Genomic DNA, 20,938 nt, shown 5'->3' with positions numbered 1-20,938 from the left:
CTTATCAATGCCACTGCAGTTTTTCTCCTCACGGTCACTAAAGTGTAAGCAGGTGGGTGATAGTGGCATAAATTAATCTTCAGATGCTCAAAAGGATTCTAATGCTGTGTGTGTGTTCTGGGTAATGCACGCAGGGAATAACAGTTACAAACGGCTAGTCTGGGTCTGGCTGTTCCTGTTGCACTTGGGGCTCTGTGACAGCCCATCCTAGTTTCCCACATATATTAATATCACACTAATATCACACCAGTACCACACTGTTACTGGAAAGAATTTGACACAGCAGAATTGCATTTCCTCTGGATCTTGGAGTTGTGTTCTTAGATAATTTTTCATCATAGTGAACTACCATTAAAGCTAATAAGAAGCAACACAGGTGCAGGAAGCCACAAGTGTTCATGGTACCACGTGTCTTATTAATGTTCATGGTAAAATATCACAGTAAAGTGCTACTGCAGTCACTGGTGGAAAAAGAGTAACAAATCCATGGTCAGCAAGTGATAAGAAAACAAGGAAAAGAGAGACTGATAATGTTTTTATGGGTACTGACCAGCAAAATATCTGTCTACTAAAGAATATCATAATCTTGCCACTGTTTGGATAGCTGAGGAAATCAGTTATATAAGCAAGTAAAGTAAATACTACTCACTTCTACCTGTCTAAAGAAGAACAAAGAAATAAAGGAAATAAGTATGATAGGGAAATGAAAATGAACTGAAGACTATAAAGACACTATGGATAAAAGGAATCATGTGCTAGTCAGTTTAAATCTGTCTTGTACAGCTACAAGGAAGAGCGTTGAAACAAATCACTCTGAACCTGACAAGGAAATAAGAAAAAGGTTCAGGAAATAGTGGTTATGGGTCTAAAGGACTAAAGATGTTAGGTTAGATATTAGAAAAAGGTTCTTCACCCAGAGGAGTGACTGGGCACTGGAACATGCTCCCCAGGGAAGTGGCCACAGCCCCAAACCTGGCAGTTCATCAGTTGTTTCTTACAATAGTCTTGTGCACATGCTGTGACTCTTGGGGATGATCCTGTGCAGGTCTAAGGGTTGACTCAATGATCCTTGTGGGTCCCTTCCAACTTGGCATATTCTGTGATTCTGTTAAAGTTTAGCTGGTTGAACAGAGTGCAGAGCTTTTGTTGTCTTCCAGTACACATCTGTATACCTTTTGCTGAATTCTGTGCATTTTTACTCACAGCACCAAAAATAATGAAATTGCATTTTACCTTTTAAGCTGTGAGTCACTTCGCTAAAGGGTCATTGCCCAGACAGTCTGAATGTGCCCAGCAGACAAATACCAAAAGGGAGTAGAAATTTGCATCATGTCTGTGTCACGACAAAGGAAAATGTAAAGATAGTAACTACTCAGGGGATGTTAATAGGGATCTTTTTCAATATATGCCAAAAGAACATATTCGAAATTTGTACTGGGATGTGACTTGTGACTGACAAAATCTTTAGTAATGAGTGAGTGGAATATGCTGTGTCCCATTGCTTTCTATCCTTTGTAGAAAGGCTAAAAGAGGAGAGGGTTGAGAAGAGCATGGAAAGTGCAAATTTGTACTCTGCAAGGTGCAAAGGAAGGAAGGGAAGCCTCTAATAATTTCCAAATCCTTTCTTTTTTCACCCACATGAGTCATGTCACGAAACACTGAGTTTTTGTACAGTTAGGGTTAAGGGAAGAGAAGACATGCAGGTATTTCTGGTTTAATCTGTCACCTAACCCCATTAAAAGGTCAGGATAAATTACCTTCACAGAAATTGGCACAGTCTGACTGTGATGGCATCAGAGCAATCTCTAGTGAAAAATAGGGGCTTAGAGAGAGGATGACTTTTTCACAGCTGCTTTTTCACAAAATTTGAACCTGGCAGCACAGCAGACCCCATCCTTCTCACATTGCACCTCCTGCATAGCTCTGTTCCTATAAGGACCATCAGGACATCAGAGTTAAAGATGTGTCTGCTCCATATACCTGTGGCTCAGCTCAATCTGAAATGCTTAGAAGTGAAGAGGAAAAGCCTTGTGGTAGGATTCCCCAGGAAGCTGTATTTCTGCACAATCGGATGCACAGGGAGTTATTTGACTTCTGAGAAGAGGCCACAGGAATAGGAGACTGACTAGAAGGGCTATTGCTCCTCTTACACCTTTCTTTGCATTTTCATTGAGCTTACACTGAAGCGAAATTCACAGGTTTTCAGATATGCCCAACTCTTCTGTACCTGTGGGAAAGTATGCAATATATTATCATCTAGAGATATATCATCTACAGATGCCTAATAAGGCATCCCACTATCTACTTCAATAATTGTATCCAATGATTCTGCTAAAGGAAAAAATTGTATTAGTACTTTCATTTGTACTGTGAAATTGTATTGTACTTTCATTTGTACTTTCATTTGTGCTTCATTTCTGCTGATCCATCTTTTCTCCTGTGTCCAGGGCTCCTACTGCAATAATTAGTTTGCATAGACCATTTGCAAATTTGAAATTACTATATTATGTGATCCTTTCTTTGCTTTATCTTTCTGCATATATAGACAGGAAACATTTGTCATCAACTGTGGATACAGGTTTTACAAATAGATGACTCTGTCTTACTGTGCACTGTGGTACATAGATATTTCAAAGTTATAGAAGCTTTGTGCTTTGCAGGCCCTGCTCTTCCAAAGCTGATACTTTCTGATGGCACAGAGAATTAACCTTTGCTCATCTCTCTTCCTCTCTTTTGGACTGTGGTATAGACTGGTTGTAATCTTCATATATAAATATCTTGACATGGAAATTTCATCATTTTGTGTACATCACAAAGTCAAAGCAAGCCATTCATTCACCTCTCCATCCTCCTTTCCACTTCCCTTTTTTTTTTTTTTTTTCTTCACATCAGTAAGCCTGGATCACTGTGGTATGTGTCCAGTGGCGGACTGTTGTGTGGACAGATTCTTTCTTCCATTTTACTTGATGAAAGTCAAACCCAGATACTGCCTGTTAACTACCACTAGTTTTGTGTATTTGTTTTGTTTTCCATTCAAAGGTGATATTTTTGGATAAGAAGTCTTTTCTGTAAACATAACTTGTCGTACTGCCCAACTGGTCTGATGCAGGTCTTTACTAAATAAACATAACCAAAAAAAGGGATCTATCCACATTTACATGTTTTACTATTTATTTTATTAATAACTTTTAGCAAAGAAATTATTTCTGTGTTGTTTTTTAGCTTTTTATGATACACTAGAATTAGAATTTCAGTAGGCAAAAGATGTATTATTTTTGGGGTAAATAGCTTACCGTTATTTTATGTAGAGTTTAAATTTTGTAAAATAAGTAATTTTGGAATACTCCTATAATTGTTGTACTTCATTTTTAAGAAAAATATAACGAATAAGCATCTGATGCTCTTGGTTTTTCTCTTAAATTTTAGAACTGACTTGTTATCTATCAGTTATATTGTGCAGGCTTTATGCCTAGAATGTGACTTTAATAATTAGGGTTTCTTTCCCCCATATCTTTCATGGGGAGAACACAGTAACCTTCTGATGTTCTTGAATTTTTTAGCTGTTTTTTTGCTATGTGTAAGTAATCTGAAGAAATTACACCATTTACGTTCTCATTCAAAAAAAAAAAGGCATTTACATTTAGCTGTCTTTTAGTTTTGGTCACAGGCTAGTTGTGGGTATAAGAACATTCTGTGTATAATAAAATACCTGTAGAGGACCAGCAGCTATTCAAAATGACTCTGCTTGAAATAAGCAACAGAAAGGTCACACTTGAGATAATAAATATTCATGTAATTAGGTTAGATGTAGCTACACAGAATATAATAGCACCAATCACTACAAGTGATTGTAATGTTTTCATTGAATTCAGTGATGACTGAGAGAGGAAGAATATTGCCAAGTGGAACATGCTCTTGGAATACCCAATGGTATTTAGGAGTGGCTGTTTAAACTGTTGGGATAATTTAAATCTGTAAGAGGACTGCAAAGGAGTTTTTGAACAGACCAGGCAATGATTAAGCACCTGTGCCTGCTCAGGCAGACTTGCCATCATTGCAGGGAGTGGAAAGATCAGATGGGTCACCCCAGAAAGATTTGAAGGGAGGAAATGTATGACTGATTGTGATTGTCTTAAGAACACATGGCATTCATAAAAGCCATGAAAAAAATGTTTTGGTATATTGGACATGAATAAGGTCAATTTAATAAGGTTCTTATCAGAGAAACTGAAAAATGCTAACCAAGATAGGTAAATAAAACAATTTCTATTTAGAGGTAGTAATGTCTTTCAATTTCATCTTGTTCTACAATGTTGGAATGTGAGGAAATTCTAGTTTCTGCTTCAAGGTGAGAGACTGTTAATTTAGATGACATAGAGAGCTATTTTTACAGAGAAAATTTCCATCTTTGACTGTGTTGAATTAGTTATAATCAGATTATAGCTCCTTTCATTGTTTTCTGCTCTCAGAAGCGTGACTTAATTTAAGATCTCCAGTGATTATTTCTTCTTGTCTAGTGCTTCTTTATTTTCTTAAAAGCAAAGCATAATGAAAAATCATGTAATACGTCAGTGTGCATATTTAATTCAAAGACTATTTGCTCCTGTTTGACCAAAACTACCAGAGCACAGAATATACTAAGAAAAGATGTCTCTCTGTATTGTTCTCATCCTGAATTGTTGTTAAGATGATGTCATCAAAAATGCCTTAGAATCCCCCCTACTCAGTATCCACAGCAAGGGCTGTTGTTCCAGGGGCCCAAGGAGTCTGGTGTTTCTTGAAGAGGTCAAATTCAAACTACTAAGAAAGGCTTTATCGGGGTGTTCACTTTTTGGTCTTTTTCTGATTTTCTTGAATGACTCGATAAGCTGTTATATTTTAGCTTGTTTCAACCAAGTTTGTATTTTGTTTGCAATTATATGTGTAATTATTATATATTAGGTTATTTTGAAAATGACAAAACTGAGGTCTAAGGCAAGGAATTTTATTTTATGATGGAAACCTAACCATCCGTTGTTACTTAATGGTATTTCATACCGATGAAATCCACTTCATAGAAAAAAGGATGAGGATGTGTTTGGAAATGGTTTTTATATTATATATGGTAATCTTTAGAATAGTATATGGAATCAGTAAACCCAACAAAATGTGTGCGGTGAGTACCATAAAGTTTGGTTAGGTAATGATGAATAAAACATAAATAATAAAGATGAATATGTAGGGCATTTCCATCTCTACAACAGGTATGAAATAAATGTCTTTGCAAAGCTGGACAAAAGTCGTTATATTGAGAAATGAAAATATGGTGTGGTTAAGATCTCAAGTTCTTCATTCTATCTGATTTGTGATATCCCAAGGTCCAGGTCTCTCTCTAACTGGAGATCTGAGAATGAGGAGTTTGGGTCTGTAATCCAACAGCTGAAAAAGTGGCTGATGTTAAGAGCTATTGATAGTCTGCTGGGCTATTTTGAAGTTATATTCTATGCCACTTTGCAAATTGTTCAGCTATATCTAACTCATCTCACTTTTCTGCCAGGCTGTCATGATGTCTTTATATCGACTAATAGTTTAAAATTCACATAGGTGGATGAAAGCAGTGCATAAGCAAGCATGAATTTAAGTTGTTAAAGGAAAGCGTTGTTGGACACAATAAAATGATGCCAGATGGAAAGAAGAGGTTATTTGTTCATGAATAATGAAATCCTTCATCAGCATTTCACACATAAATATTAGCTATTTGTACACTTATCTTTATGGACATCTCTTTCAAAAGGCATTAAATCATCATCATCTCCCATTTTTAATGCACTGTTGTTTTCTAAAGAATACATCAAGAATGCAAACAGATTTACAAAGACAAATATATTTGAAGTCTGCTACAAGGAAGAAGATAGTTCTTATTTCCCAGATGTTCAAATGAGAAGATTTAAAGACAGTTTTTTATTTTTATATTCTTTATTTGCCCTTTCTAGTCATTAGCAACTGTACCAACCACTATTAGCAACTGTGATGGCCATTCTCTACTCTAAAGCCTTTGCCTATATTAGTATAACAAGATGACATATCTGGTCTTTTCAAAATCACTTCCCTCTGAATGTTTTGTTTGTCAGTCAGACGATGCTAATTCAAATCCAAATTCTTATGGGCAATAATTTTATTTTGTAATAAACAGAAGGAGAAACTTCTATAAGCGGAATATAAAGATCTCATGGACTCACTGAACCAACAACTGGAATATCATTTACCTGACTTCTGAGGAATTTCATCAGCAAAAATCTCTCTGATATGCTTCCATTTGTGTGCTTGTCTACATCTAGAAACATGTAGGCACCCTTCTCTGAAAGACAAGTCTAGGCCTCGAGGCACTCAGAAGAAAGTGAGCAGAGTTTTTGTTAATGGACACTTTGCGCGTTATTATTTTTATCTCCTACTCCCAACAGCTGAATGAAAATCCTTTTACTTTCTCCCTTCTTTTTCTGTTGTAGATTAATTTCACTGATTATTCACTTGTGACACTATCTTGAAGACTTGAACATTGAACATATATGTCTAAAGTATTTTTGAATGAAAGATCTTGATATCAGAAAAAAGTCTAGAAGCAAGTAATTGCGAAAGCATCTTGAATTTCCTGGGCTGGATTCAAGGCTTATATTTTGTGAGGACATTACTTGCCATGATCGGGAGAGGGCTGTTTAGCTCAGACGGGGGCTACTAGCTAATAACACAAATAATTAAAGAATATTCTTTTGTAGGTGTTCAGTTACCCAGTCTTTATGAATGTCTATTTAGGCAAATCTGTTTTGTTGAAAACTGTTACAGCTTCTGCTTTTTGATTGTGGTGGTGTGCCAACGAGAGCTAGCTGCAGGGAAGTGTTCTGACGGAAGGAAGGGGAGTGAGGAACGCTCTTTTCATCATGTGGGTGGTTTTTACTGTGTGAAGCAATTAAAACTGCTTGTGTGTAGCAATTAAAACTGCTTCAGTCCAGAAGTTAAAAAGAAGGAAAAATCCTCCAAAACGTTCAACTTACCAGCATGCTTCAAGGGGCCCACAAGAAAACAGGCTCGTTCTATTTCACATGAAAGTTGTAAAACCAGTTCTTGGAGTTTTGAAGAGTCTGAGCTGTTATGAAGTCAAACCCCTATGCTCTTACTGCAGAAGAGGTAAACAATATTGGGGCAGACACTAATATCCTGTGACTTGAGTGCTAAGTGACTTCTGGTTTTGGCATGTTTAGATATGGCAGACTTAAGGGATAAGCATTGCCAAGGTCTAATTATTGCAAACTAATTACAGCTGTTGAAGTTGAAGCTCAGGAAGTGTGAAGTGTATTCAAGAATTACAACTCCCTGGAGTATGTGATTAGCTCACAATCACTACTCTTATGGTTCTGCTTGGAGCTCTCTCATGTAAGAAAAGATGACAGGCCTGACAGATAAATCTTGGTTTCATCTTAGTTGCAAATTGTCATAGGCTGATTCACCTAAGTAGAAAACTGACTAACCAGTAAATAACAAGGTCTTGTTGTATAGAACGTTATAGGGAAATGTTACCTATTTACATGGAAAGTGGGATGCAATATTCTGCAGTGCAGAATATTGTGTAAAGTAATGTACATCAGTGATTGTGTTCACTCCTTGGCAGGTAGAATACAAGGGCATTAGGCTTTTTATGTATGCCTGTGCCTCTGTCTGTGTGAAGTTGGTATTGACCTCTACCTGTGTATAATACTCTGGTGAAGATGCTTGTTATCCCTGTGTACTGGAATTTGCAAGTACTCACCCTGGGGTTTTCTATTCTTGTGGGGTTTTTGGTCTTGTTTTTTAGTTGCAGTCTTTTAGCACACAGTAAAAGAGTATTTAGGGTGAGGACAGAATAGGACTATGCTATTTAACCTGTCAAACTTATTTGAGCTCTTCAAACTATTACAGTGACAGGAAGTTTCTAAACTTAAGACCTCCTCTCGTGGGACAGATTGGGGCACTGGTAGCACATTTGAATTACTGATCATAAAGCCTTTGCATATTGACAGAGCAGAGCAGTTGTTAAGCATGTGTAGACCCTTAATTTTAATATTTTACTTAGAAGGAGGAGATATTTGCAGTGAAGCAAATAACCAGTATTTTTCATAAGAGGAGAAAAAAAGCAAGAGAGAGAGCGAGGGGATTTCAGAGACAGGAGAGTGGAATTTCACTTTGGGTCATTGCACTAGGAGGTCCCTGAATCTTTTCTCCTTGTTGCTAGCCTTGCAAGTAGGTGGGATTTAACATGCACTTAGCTTGAGAACAACTGTGCTTCCTTCCTGGAATTCAGACTGTCTGGTGGCTGAGTTGCAAGACAGAATGTGGGAGCAGAATGGGTCTGTGGTTGGATAAAAGTAACAAAGAATGCGGCAGGAAAGGATAATGATCTCCCTTATCTGTAGCAGACTTTTAATTTTTTTCAAGATGTTTTCAAGATGTTTTCTGTTGGTTAAGTAAGACAGTCTATCAGACTTCAAAGCTTATTAGAAAAATCCCTCAGGGCTTTTTTGCTTGCTGCGTAGTACTAATGTGTTTTAGAGCTGCTAACTATGCTAGTTTTTAGTTATACTGGGGCTCCTGTAGTAGCCTATATTTCATAAGATGTGCATAAGTGCAAGACAGTAAATAAACACTTGTGCAAATCCAGAGACTATAAAGATGGTGACTCAGGACCTCTTCTCTGTTAGCAATAGTTAGAAGCACAAAGCCTCTGCTTTGTAAGGGACATCTCTGACCATTACCATTTAGCTGCGTACAAAAAAGAAAACACAAGGGGTTTGTGTTATTACCAAGAATTGAATCCAAGTTTGACTGGTTTTATAACTATAACTGGTCTGAGGCTAAGAATAGGAATAATCTCTGGAAATACCAGTTTGTTAATTCAGGTTCAGACCTTTTTTGAGTCTATAGAAACATCCTCTTACTCTGTGTTCAGAAAATAATTATATATATAACTTCCTGTGAGTATTCTCTAAAATCTAGTCATTACCCAGTCTAAAAGGGCCACTTTAGGCTGGCTGAACTCAATAAAATATATATTAAAGAAAATATCAACTGTAATCCGAATATGTTGGGGAAAACTGGACAATCAGTCTTTTTTCTCTCTTTTTACTGTACTTGATTAAGTGATAAAGGTTGGAACCCAGCTGCTGCAGGAATGTTTCACTTGTACTGACAGTATTATTTTTTGCATGAAAGAGGTTGCTGTCTTCTCTATGGACTGTGAAGTGCTGTGTTTGTGATGCAATAGATACATGTTGGATATTAAGCCTCCCGGCTCTCTATCTGTGCCTCTGGAAGAAATGTATTAGAAAACAAGGACTGGAAGAAGTTACGTGGATCAATAAATCACATCGCCATTGCTGTTTCATAAACTTTGGATCAAATTTTACAGTACATAGAACTTTTGTCTTGGCTCCTGTACTATTCAGAAATGTCATTGTCTTGTTGGCTAGAATCCTCCTACTAATTTGCAGTCTCAGAGAATTCAGTTTATATGCATTTCTTCATCTAACAACTTTAACCTTTAGGTTAAATTATTCTTTTAAATCCCTGGTCTTTACGCTGAAATGTATATATAGAGAACATTCTGATGAGCTTTTCTAACTTTCTTCTCGTGTAATAGTCTCTTCATTCCTGTGACAGTAACTTTTTTCCTATGTGTGTTTCAGTCTCACTTAACTTTTAAAGGTATGAATAACATCATTTTGACAAAGATTAATGTTTTTCAGTCTCTTCTGGAAATGCCTGGTTTGATTCTCTCTAGCTACTCATTTACCTTTTTTTGCACTTGTATCACGTTGGTGGCTCATCCTGCCTGTGACTGGTGACTAATATAGGTTTCTTTGTGACATCTGCAATTGATGAGTTTATAGCTTCCAGCAAAATTCCCTGTTATTAGTCCTCTAGTGAGCTGAAAGGTATCAAGAGCTGAATGTATAAGAGGTGGCCCTGTCATGTTAGTGACCTAGATAATGTTCCTAATTTTGCTTGTAGCAACTTTGTAGAACTTAGTCACTTCATTTGTAAATCTGGGGAAAGAGAAGGATCACAGTTGTCTGTTTTCTTAGCTGTGGATGAAGTTAGTAAATTGCATTGTAAAGAAGTAAACCACAAACTCAGGACCTCTGGAGCTGCAGCACCTTTAAAGTCAGTTACTGGGGAAGTGTCACGCCCCCTTATGCCTGATAATTTTGTACGAGGTGCATGGCTGGCAAGAAGCTTGGAGGTGCTAGAAAGGAGGAACTGAAGGCATATGAGGCCTCCCACAGAGGTAGCCACTTTGACCATCTTCAATGGGCAAGTCTCTGAGCATCTTCTAAGCTTCACAGGAATTTTAGGGTTTTAATTACCACAGTTTATGAAGGTTTGTGATTGAGGACAAAATACTCTTCATTTTGTGTCCATTTTCCAGTGAAACATATGAAGATAAATACAGATACTAGCCTGTGAGTACAGCCCTCAGTTGGTTGTTATAATATCCTTTGAACTTGAGTAGGCTGGAAGAAAATCTGAACCAAGGGAATGTTAAAGAGATTAGCCTGTCTTTCTCTTGAATAGTGGGAGATACAGTCATTAGAACAGGAAAAAAAAAAGTAGCTGATGGGCAGGAAAAATTATAAAGGCAATGAAAAAGTGAGATTTAAGAAGAAGCCCTTCTATATTTAAGTTAGTTTTTCAGGGATATATTAGCTGGCCCTTACCATACCAACATCACCTTCAGCTGGGGCATCAGTGCAAATTCAGTCATGTTTCTACAAACTTCACCTAAAGCCTTTGTGAATTTTGATTAGCTGAGAATTCCCTGTGCTGTGCTGCACTAACGACTGTATCTGCCCTATAACTTATGAACACAAGGGACAACAATGATTCAACACTGTTTGTTTAACTTATTATTGCTAGCTACCTTAACTCTCCATAATATTACATCCCACTACTTAACAGGCATTTGTGCACTGCTGTATATTTAAAAGACCTTCAGGTTATAATTTCAATAATAAAGTGCACAGCTGTGTGCAGGGGGAAGGAAGTTACAAGTGCAGACAACGGGAGAAGCAGGCAGTGACTGACCATTTAGTAACTGTCTTGCTCATGTAAAGACTGGGTTATATGCAAAAGGCAACGAGTTGTCCATTTCCTTTTTATGCACTCTGAAATTTCATAACTATTTCCTCTAGGTGTTCAGAGGCACTGCTCCTAGCACCAAGATAAGCAGAAGAGTGCACTGTACTCACATACATTTTAAACTTCCTCTGACCAGATTCAGTGTTCCTGAGTTTAAAGAGGGAGAGAGGTGCAAGGGTTAAAAATTCTGGAATATGCTATTAAGTGCAGCACAAGCTTTCTGTGCTGGCAGAGGCTGCATTCCTCTTTATACTTTATCTGCCTCTGCCTTTAGTGCCCTCTGAGTAAGATCAGGATGTAGTGGTTAAAAATGTTTTATGAATGCCTGGGTCCATAACTTAGTAACATCTCATTTACATCATAGTAGTTGTCTAACTAATAATCCTGTTTGTGTTGATATGCCTGTCTATGAATGTTGCATGAACTAAAGGGGTCCTTTAACGGAAAGGGAATCTAATATGAGAATTATTTAATGTGCCATCTCAAAAATGGAGCAGGATTCAATTAGTCCTGCATTACATCTGTGAAGGAAGCACATGCACTGCCAGTGCCTCACTTTGTGGCCCAAGATCAGAGTAAAATCCCAGTGGAAGATACTTTTTTGTTAGGTGAATGTTAAGTGGCTGCCACAATTTCATCAATGTAAGATTCTGTAAACTCCATTGCAAAGGCTAGTGATGATTCTACCAAAAAAGGAAAGGTCAGTTTAAATCCAGTTTTGCATTTCCTGCTCCAAAGGCAACTAGCAGGTAAATAGTCAGTAATAAACACTTTCTCACAAAGCATTAGATATGGTCTTTTCAGATATTATTTTGTTTTGGCATGTTCTGACATATATCCCTACACCAGTCTGCATCCCTTTATACCACTCTGCGGGCATATTGAATCTACCCATTCAACTTAAGATAATTCGATGCTTTCTCTAGACCTCTCAAGTGGAGATGTAACATAATGGCCTTTCTTATGAGTAGTGTCTTAAATCAGCAAAGGATTAGTGATATGGCATGTGAATAGTGAAATATTTTTATTGCTTCTATTTTTTATTCTGTTGGGGTTTTTTATTTTTAAAGAAAAATCTTTTATAGATTTGTACAAAACAATACTTCCTTTTTCAGGGCATTCGGCACTTCTATTTTTATTTGTAATACAGTGCAGAGATTCAGTGAAAGACAGTTACAGGATAATAGAAAAACTATTTTCTCCTAGTGCTTATATACAAATATACTGTGATGTGGAACCTGAGTCTTTCACCTGCATATACAATTTCCTAAGTGTAAGATTCTATAAGCTTAAAATTTATATTTATTTTAAGACTCTGGCTATTCCTAGTATGCAATCCCTCTCAAAAAATCTGCTAAATCTGAGCAGTATCCCCAGATGCTTCAGTGATAACAATTGTAGTCAACCATCTCTAAGGCAACAGGTATATCTTGAGGAATCCATATGAATCCTGGAATTTTTTTGTTCACCTTTAGCAGGAGTTCATCAAACAAATAAATGATAAAGACACAAGTAACATCAGTAGGTCTGAAATGAAACATTTGGTATGCCCATATGTGTCTGTGTGTATATGTGTATATGTATTTTTTGTTGGGTTTTTTTGTGTGTGTGTGCGTATATTTAGATATTTTCTAAACATTGATATGGTTTGAAGCTGGCTCCCTGCCAAGTCTCCAAACGTTACCACAAGAAGTGTGTACTCCCCCAAACCTCAGGGAGAAGAGGGAGAAAAACAACCAAGAAAACCCAAAATGAGAGAGAGCTAAAGCAATATGTATATATAAATATATTTACACTTATGTTACAGTTATATACAATTGAATATATATACAATTTCACAAGGGAAGGGGGAAGGGAAAAGGAACAAAACCAAAATAAAATATATATATCTCCCAATCAGTAGCCCAATATCTAGCAACTAAAATAGTTAGCAAAGAAATATCTCACTACTTTCCTTGGGACAATGGAGAGTCACGCTGGAACAATCGCCGGCAACCTCCGTCTCCCAGGGTCGTACAAGGCCTAACCAGGCCTCGCTCCCCAACAGGACAGACTCAACAGCAAGGAACCTGCACCTCCAAACCACCAGAAGGAAAGAGAGCAAAGGCCTCTCCTCCTTTCTTCTTATAGCCTGGCTTACGTAAAAATCGTAGGGAATACTGGGTAAATCTGGGCCCTGCCTTGGTTACAGACTGGTCACCAAGGAAGGCCTAGCCCAAACTACCACAACATCCAAACTGGATTTTTGTGTAAGAGTTCCTCGAGAGAACATCAGGTAACAGACATGAATAGAAATGGTAATAGCCAACAGCCATAGTTTCTGGAGCATGTTCCTAAGAAGATGTTTTTTAAATACTCCCTGAGAAAAGGTGACACTGATTTTTAGCTGTAATGACCCAAAACCTCCTCCAAGATCATCAGCACCCAAGTGGACCTACATCAGAGGTTTCAACATATCCCACAGCGGTCCAACAGCTCCAAGCAGAACTGATATGCAGGTAGAAATAACTTCATATTTGTCCTTTCTAAACATAACTTTACCATTACCACCATTGGCTGAATTGGTTAATGTTATCTTGTAGTTGAAATTGTGTGGTAAACATGCACACAATAGAGTACCTTTCATGGATTTTGCTGTATAAGGCCAAAACCAAGTAAAAGCTGCTACATTTGATTTTTCTGTTTAATACAATTGTATATAACTAATGTGAAATCACTATTACCTTTATTTGTTTAATTGTGTTTTAGAAAAACAGATATTTATTTCTGTTGAGCCACATAATTTAAACTCAGTTTTTTAAAAAATTTCATAAAAATTGATATCTACCTACAGGGCAAACAAAGAGAAAAGGCTTCTGCAAAGAGTCTGGAGTTTGTTTTTTTAATTGGAAAATAAGATAATTGTATTTGCAGTTGACAAAGTGCAAATATTTTAGATTTGTAAAATACGCCTTTGAATTGCGGTGCATATAGATGGACTCTTCCATTTCATTAGCATTCTGGGTGGTTGGGATGTGCCAGCTAAATGCAGCCATCCTATGGGAGCTTGCTGTAGCCATAGCAACTGGATTGCATTTTCAAATAGATGTGTAGTGGAGGTCTGACAGATCTGAAGCACAAAGTGCTCAGTAAATGGTCAGCTGGCTAGTTAATCAATGTGTTTCTTAAAAACCATCTGTAAAGATCATTCAGTAAATAGATTGAGAAAACTCTGTGATGACTTTCAGTCAGTTTTATATGACTGGCGAATTTCTGGTAGTCTTGAGAGTTTAAGTCTTGTTTTCTGCTTTGCCTCTCAACCTCATTAGAGCCCATCCTGTTGGAGACCTACAACTATGGGTGGAATCACCAGCAGCCCACAGAGTCATGAAAATACTGTAAATGAGAGGCACAGGGCTGCAATATTATGTGTGACAGGCTCTCAAGCCTCTCATGATTAACTGAAAATCACTGAAAGTACTACAAATCTTTAAAAGTCATCTAGATGTGATCTGGGCTAGGCTCAAAGTGCAGAACAGTGATAAGATAAAATTGTGACAAGAAAGAGATTTCCTTTTAAAATTCAGTAACATTTGAGTACCTGATTCCTTTGAATTTATCTGGAAGTCGCAGCTGAAATGCACTTTATTTTCTCATTGTTTATGATGAAGTCCAAAATTAAATCATAAATAAATCACTGGAATTAGTTATATGGGGTTTTCTCTCTGAATTGGAGCTCAACACAAATGCTTATCGAGAGGGAAAAATGAAATGGCATCATGAAGAAGAAAAAATGGTTATGGCCTACCAAAGAGTGATTGATGAAGAATTAGAAGCATCATGAAAAATCTTCATCCTCTAGTGAAAAATAATTTATGATATCAGTGAGAGTCAGTATATATCAGAAATGTGTACTGATGCAAAAGGCAAAGACATAAAAATAATTGGCATTGCATAGAATGATGTGAACAAAATGTTCTGGAAGCTAAAAAATGTCTCAAGTAATGGTGATAAATATGCCAAATAAAGTATGATTAAAAAAGGACAGATAATACTGAAGTCATCTGTGACAAATGCATAGCTGGTTAAGAATTAAAGGAAAATATGCAAAATATATTAAATCTAAACATTTATTTTGATAGGAAAATTTTATGTATTCTTAAAAATGTGATCAAGAATATTCACAAGTTGAATGTTTTCTTTTTCAAGGCCAATTGTGTTTCAAGGTCCAGTTTGTTATCCAATCACTTAAAAAATTGTGTATATGGAAGTATATAAAATTATTTGTATGTTTATGTATATAAAGGCTCTGCATCTGTTAGAGGCTTATCCTTTAAATCTGGTAGAGTTGTCAATTATCTTGAACCCAATTAGGCAGAAACTTTACTCTGCAAAAAGAATTGAATAATGAACTGCAGAATGGAAAACACACTTGCTACTTTCTATCCTCTCCTCCAGAAGAAATACAAGAAATGTATTTTTCTTAAATATTTGCAAAAAATTTAAATTAGAGGATTAGTTTAATTCTGAAGAATTTGACCTTCCAAACACAACAATTTGTACTTGACCTTCTTAAGAGTCTGCTCAACAAAGAGGAAACCAAATTTATATCAGGTTTAAATCACAAACGCATCATAAAAACAAGGACATAAATCTAAGAACTTTATCCTTTTCGTTGGCACACCATGACTGCCTGAGGTTTCGGGAGTTTCGTGCAAGTTTCAAAACATTATGTGCCAAAAAGTTTTTCATTAAGTGAGAGATTTAGCAAGAGCACTGAAACAGGCCAAAGTCTCCCTCAGACCAGCTCAAAATGATTCGGACATAGTTTGACTTTGCATCCCAGTTTCTCCCCATGTCTCCTTGCAAACCAGGCAGGGGCTGCATTTATTTCTGATTTAACCTTCTGGTTTAGCCCACCTTCTGTCTTCCTCCTGTAGCTTAAAGCTGACTTAGTGAAAGCTGTAGAAGTCTTACACCAGATTTCACTGAGTAGTGTCATGTTGCTAATTCTAAACCTTACTTGGCAGAGTAAATTATGCTGGCATTTAAAAAGTATCTTTATTTTCAGTAAAGCAAAATGAAGTTGTTTTTACAGTAAGTTGCCCTAATTACCTATTCTATTTTTTTTTTTAATAGAGTGCTGAAAAAGCTGAAGTGTTTAAGACTGGTAAGAAGTTTATTTGGTTGAAATCTAAGGCCTCCACAATTTTAGTGAAACCACAGTAAAATGCAGAGCAGTTAAGTTGAAATCACATTTTTTTATTTAAATTTGATTAGATAAAGTAGACAATATTGTAAATAGTTTGGGTTGGAGGTTTATTTCTGAAAGCAGAAGCATTATGTTGTTTTCAATATGGTTATTTCAGTGCCTGAGACAGATGTTGTGTAGGCACAGAAAGCTACAGTAGCTGTTCCAATGTCAGCATAATTATCTTTCAAGAATACATTGTAGTTATTTTAAAATTGTTTTCATATATCTGTAGGAATCTGCAGAACTTCCTTTGTCTTCCAGGTTCATAAGATCAATCTTTTGAAGTAGATCTTCTTGCTTTGCTTTTTTGGATAAGATTTCTAAATTTTTTTGGCAGAAAAAATCTGCCTTTCTAAAGCAGTCTGTAATGCCTGAACTGCTTTTAAGTAGTTCTACAGCTTTTGGGGTTTTCATATGCAGTAGATGCCTGAGACTTTTGAACACACTTGCTTTCAAACCAGCAAGGAGCAGAATTCCAGATCTGGAATTGAATCTAGTAAATACTGTACTGAAGTTTAACAGGCACTTAAAACCACTAGTAATCATGTTTGTTTGTATGGATGGTGTGTAAGAAGATAATCTCTAAAAACAACTTCTTGAGGATGTGGAGGCCCAAGGCATCCACAAAAATGATCTAGAGGCCTTGAGCCAGAAAAGCTTTGAATATAAGCCTAAGTATACCCTAGTGACTTCCTCTGGGCTCAAGTGAAGCAAATCCTTTGCATTTATCCCAGGAAAATTTCACAATGCTTAGTTTTATACAGTGAGTGACCAGCATATGCTGCACCACTTCATGCTCTACCTCCTTGATGGTGTAAGCAACAGTAGGGTTCCACCTTCATCCTTTAGCCCATCTCCATGCAGCTGGTTGGTTAAACAAACTCGCACTGTGTTCTTAGGATAGAAACTAAATGAGGGCCAACACTGCTGATCATGTGGTCAGCAGCCAGATGATTTGGAATTAAATCTGAATTATCAGTAGTGCTATATCCCAACTACCACTCCCCAAACTAATGCTTGAGTAGGACACGTGCTGACATGCTAATGACATTTTTCCCGCAAGATATGTCCTGGCAACCCCTTTTTCAGTTTTTGTCGCAATCAGAACTCATCTCTCATAGTGCCTGTTTTCAAGATAGAAATTAAGTATGTTATTACATATATCCTGTGCAATAGAATGTAATTTTTATTAGGCAAAATTTTTTATCTTAACATAAATAAGCAAATATAAGAAAACCCAGCCCTTGAATACAGAAATGTCTTGGTGTTATAAATTGTTATGTGAAACACCGAACATATAAACACATAAATAAATAAAATACAATGTGCTACTCTGTGTTTTAAGAATAGTACTCCTGTTATTTCATTATTGTAGCTATCAGGTTAAAACAGCAGAATATTGCCTTTGCTGTTTGGAAGTCCCATAGATCTTAGTTTACATTCAGAGATGAGGGTCATATTCCCTTAATTTCCAATAGAAATTTTTTAAACTGCGACAGAATAATGCTTTGAATTCTCAGTAAGTTTCTTCTTTCTGGTTTTGCTTTATGATTATGCTTGTGGTTCTGTTTTTTTTTTCCTGAGGATTCATAATCTAACCTGAATTCTGACATCTTTTCACTAGCACAGGCATGTTTATAAGTGTTACCTAATGAAATCTAGGACAAAATATGAAGAAAATTAATTATCCACTAATGTGAACTATCCACAGCTAATTCAAATTACCTCTTTTCATCAGATCTTAGACCCTCTAAAGAACAACTTAATTTTTCTAGACATCAAGTGTCTAGTGTAAAAGGTTTTCTAATTAATTAGTCCTTTCTGTAATGTTTACATTTGAGATAATTAAAGAATAATGCCATAAAGAAATATGCATGAAGATGAAAGGGTTTCCTAAAGCATATTGCAGATAGTAACATAAACTGAAGAGTTTTCTGCCCACATTTGCTTGAAATGACACTCTTTTACTTTTGTCTAAAGGAATTCACAGCCGTGAGATGTTAAAATGCTGCTCATAGGTGTGTCATTACAGCAAATGAAGCCTTTTTCTTTGTGTTAATGTCGTAGGACCCGTTCAGATTCTTTTGTTCATAACATTAAATACTGTTGGAAGAACAGTTTACTGAATAAAATGAATCCATAAGGAGTTACTTTGGAAGCTGCCTGAAGTTTTTATGATTGTTTTCATTACAATACAAACTATGAAAATATCCTCTTGCAGTATCTGAACAATGTTTGTAGTTCTGCAGAAGGAATTTCACTGCGTTTAATATTTTCAAGGAAGATATTCCTATGTCTTAGTTATATTTAAAGGATAATCTCAGGGCTTATGGAGCTGCAGAATGATTCTTGATTTCCCATTGATTTTCTGGCTTATATTACTAAACAGAGAACTGCAAGATAACATTACATTCTTTTTTATATTTGAATCTGTCTAAATTCTCCTTTAAAAAATCATTTTTAAAGAATTAGTCAAGTTTTCTCTGTATTTACTCAATGATTTTCCTCTGTAAAAATTACAGTAATAAAATTCTGTCATACAGGATATGGAACCTTTTTGGTGGATGTCACATTTGGGGTTCCCGTATTACCACCGATCTGGCACTGCCACAAGCTGTTCCTTTCATTGTTCCTTGCTAAAACCCTCCTAGACAGCGATTACATTTTAGTGGTTTCATTAACTTCAATCACTGTATATGCTGGGTTTACCTTTCCTCATCACTTTGGTGTAATCACATTCTCCTCCATAGCCTCCAGATGCTGTTTCTCAACAAACACGTTCATGACTTTCACTTTGCAGCAAGGGAGAGGAGCAGTGTGTGCTGCATATTACAGCATTTGGACTCAGAAAGGCTCGTTCCAGCCCAGCCTTTGTAAGCTATTTCTGAAGAACAAGGGTTGTTCTAGCCTGGCCTGTACACAGCAAACTTTATGTAGCTTGCAATGCTGTCCTTCCTAGACAACTTAAAATAAATGAAGCCTCTAAGCTATTTCCGTTCAAAGCCATGTACTCTTAGCTATTAAGGGTGGAATGTCATTGCTAGGTATGCTCAGAATATGGTGATCAGGGAGAAATTTTACATCACATTAATAATAGAGGAGGCTTGTCAAGTTTGGAGTAATGAGGAGTTTGTTGGGGGTTTTTTTATGCTTTTTGTTGTCTTGAGAGCACAAAGTGAAATGGTGATATTTTGGAGTTTGGATTGAAATCATACTACTTGGAAAAAGATTGCATTAAACCTCAAAGGAGCTTATGCCTTTAAAAGCATTGCTGAACTTTGCAGTTTGGCAAAATATGCTTATTCACACAGTTTAAAAAGACAGCTAAAAATAGTTAATACAATCAGAATATGCATAAAATAACTTTAAGGTGTCAAGCTATCATCTCTGTTGGATAGAACTGAAATGTAAGCTAAAAATGTTAAAGGCCAGACTAGGACACTCTTAATTTTGCAAAGTAATGTGTGTAAGCAGTTTTTCAGTTTGGGGATTCATCCCACCTATGTGTAGCTACATGAAAGTTGGTCTACTAAGTCCAAGAAAGTTGGCTAAACTCTGACATACCAACTGAGATGTTTGCCCCATTGCAAGAGATTCAAATCAGTACAGAAAGCTGCAAGTTCGATGCATAAAGTCAGGTGGGAAAGAATCACAGCCTAAATAGTTTTTACTGTGGGGGAATTCATTTACTACAAGAATATGCATAAAATTCACATCAGTTCAAATGAAAAGTCTGTTGTGACATCTTTCGGGGACAGAAATTTCTTGTAGGTAAACAAATGAGAGAACACCTCAGATTCCCAGTGAGGTGGTAACTCAGGAGCAAGGGCCTCTGTGTCAGATGCAGATGATCAGCATGCAAGTCTGGAGCAGAAGTGTTTGTTAAATATTTATTTATCTAGATAAGAACAGAAACTTGATGGCAGAACTCTTTTATTTTGTGTACCTTATCTTTTAAGTTAATGACTATTCTGGATGGCAGAATCTTGGAAAAAGAAGTCTGGGAGACCCTTAAGGCAGAATAAATTGTGGCTGTGTACTTCCTGACAAATGTCTCTATAACCTGTTTATAGAATCCTCCAACGATAACTGTACCATGGCTACCCCAGGCAATTGATTTCACTGTTCCTTCATTACTACTTAATCTCTAAACTGATGTGTTAGTGTAGTTTAAGCCCATTACTCTTTCACTTATCTACTGTAACTATCAAGTTGAAGCATTCCCTGCTCTTTTACTCTTTCTTTTGTTATGTTTCCTAAATCTCCAGTTACCTACCTCCATGTCTTTGCTAAAGCACAGCTGACAGCTTCATTTACTTAATGGAGACAATAGTGGTCTTGCTGAAACCTTGCCCACTGTGACTAGAGGAGAACCATTGTGACAGGGATTTTTCACATTATTTATTGTGAGTATGAATATTTGTGTACTTTCTCTTCCTTTAGTTAGGCTAACAATGAAAATATCAAATAGAACCAGACCCACAAATAGACCTCTGTATCTCTGGGGAGTGTGTTTTACCATTTCATAGTAAACCATTAATATTTGTAGTGGGTTGATCC

The sequence above is a fragment of the Manacus candei genome, unplaced genomic scaffold, assembly GCF_025592945.1.
Source record: "Manacus candei isolate 608988 ecotype Guabito, Panama unplaced genomic scaffold, ASM2559294v1 h1tg000037l, whole genome shotgun sequence".
NCBI lineage: Eukaryota > Metazoa > Chordata > Aves > Passeriformes > Pipridae > Manacus > Manacus candei.
Note: the sequence above shows the minus strand (reverse complement) of the source record.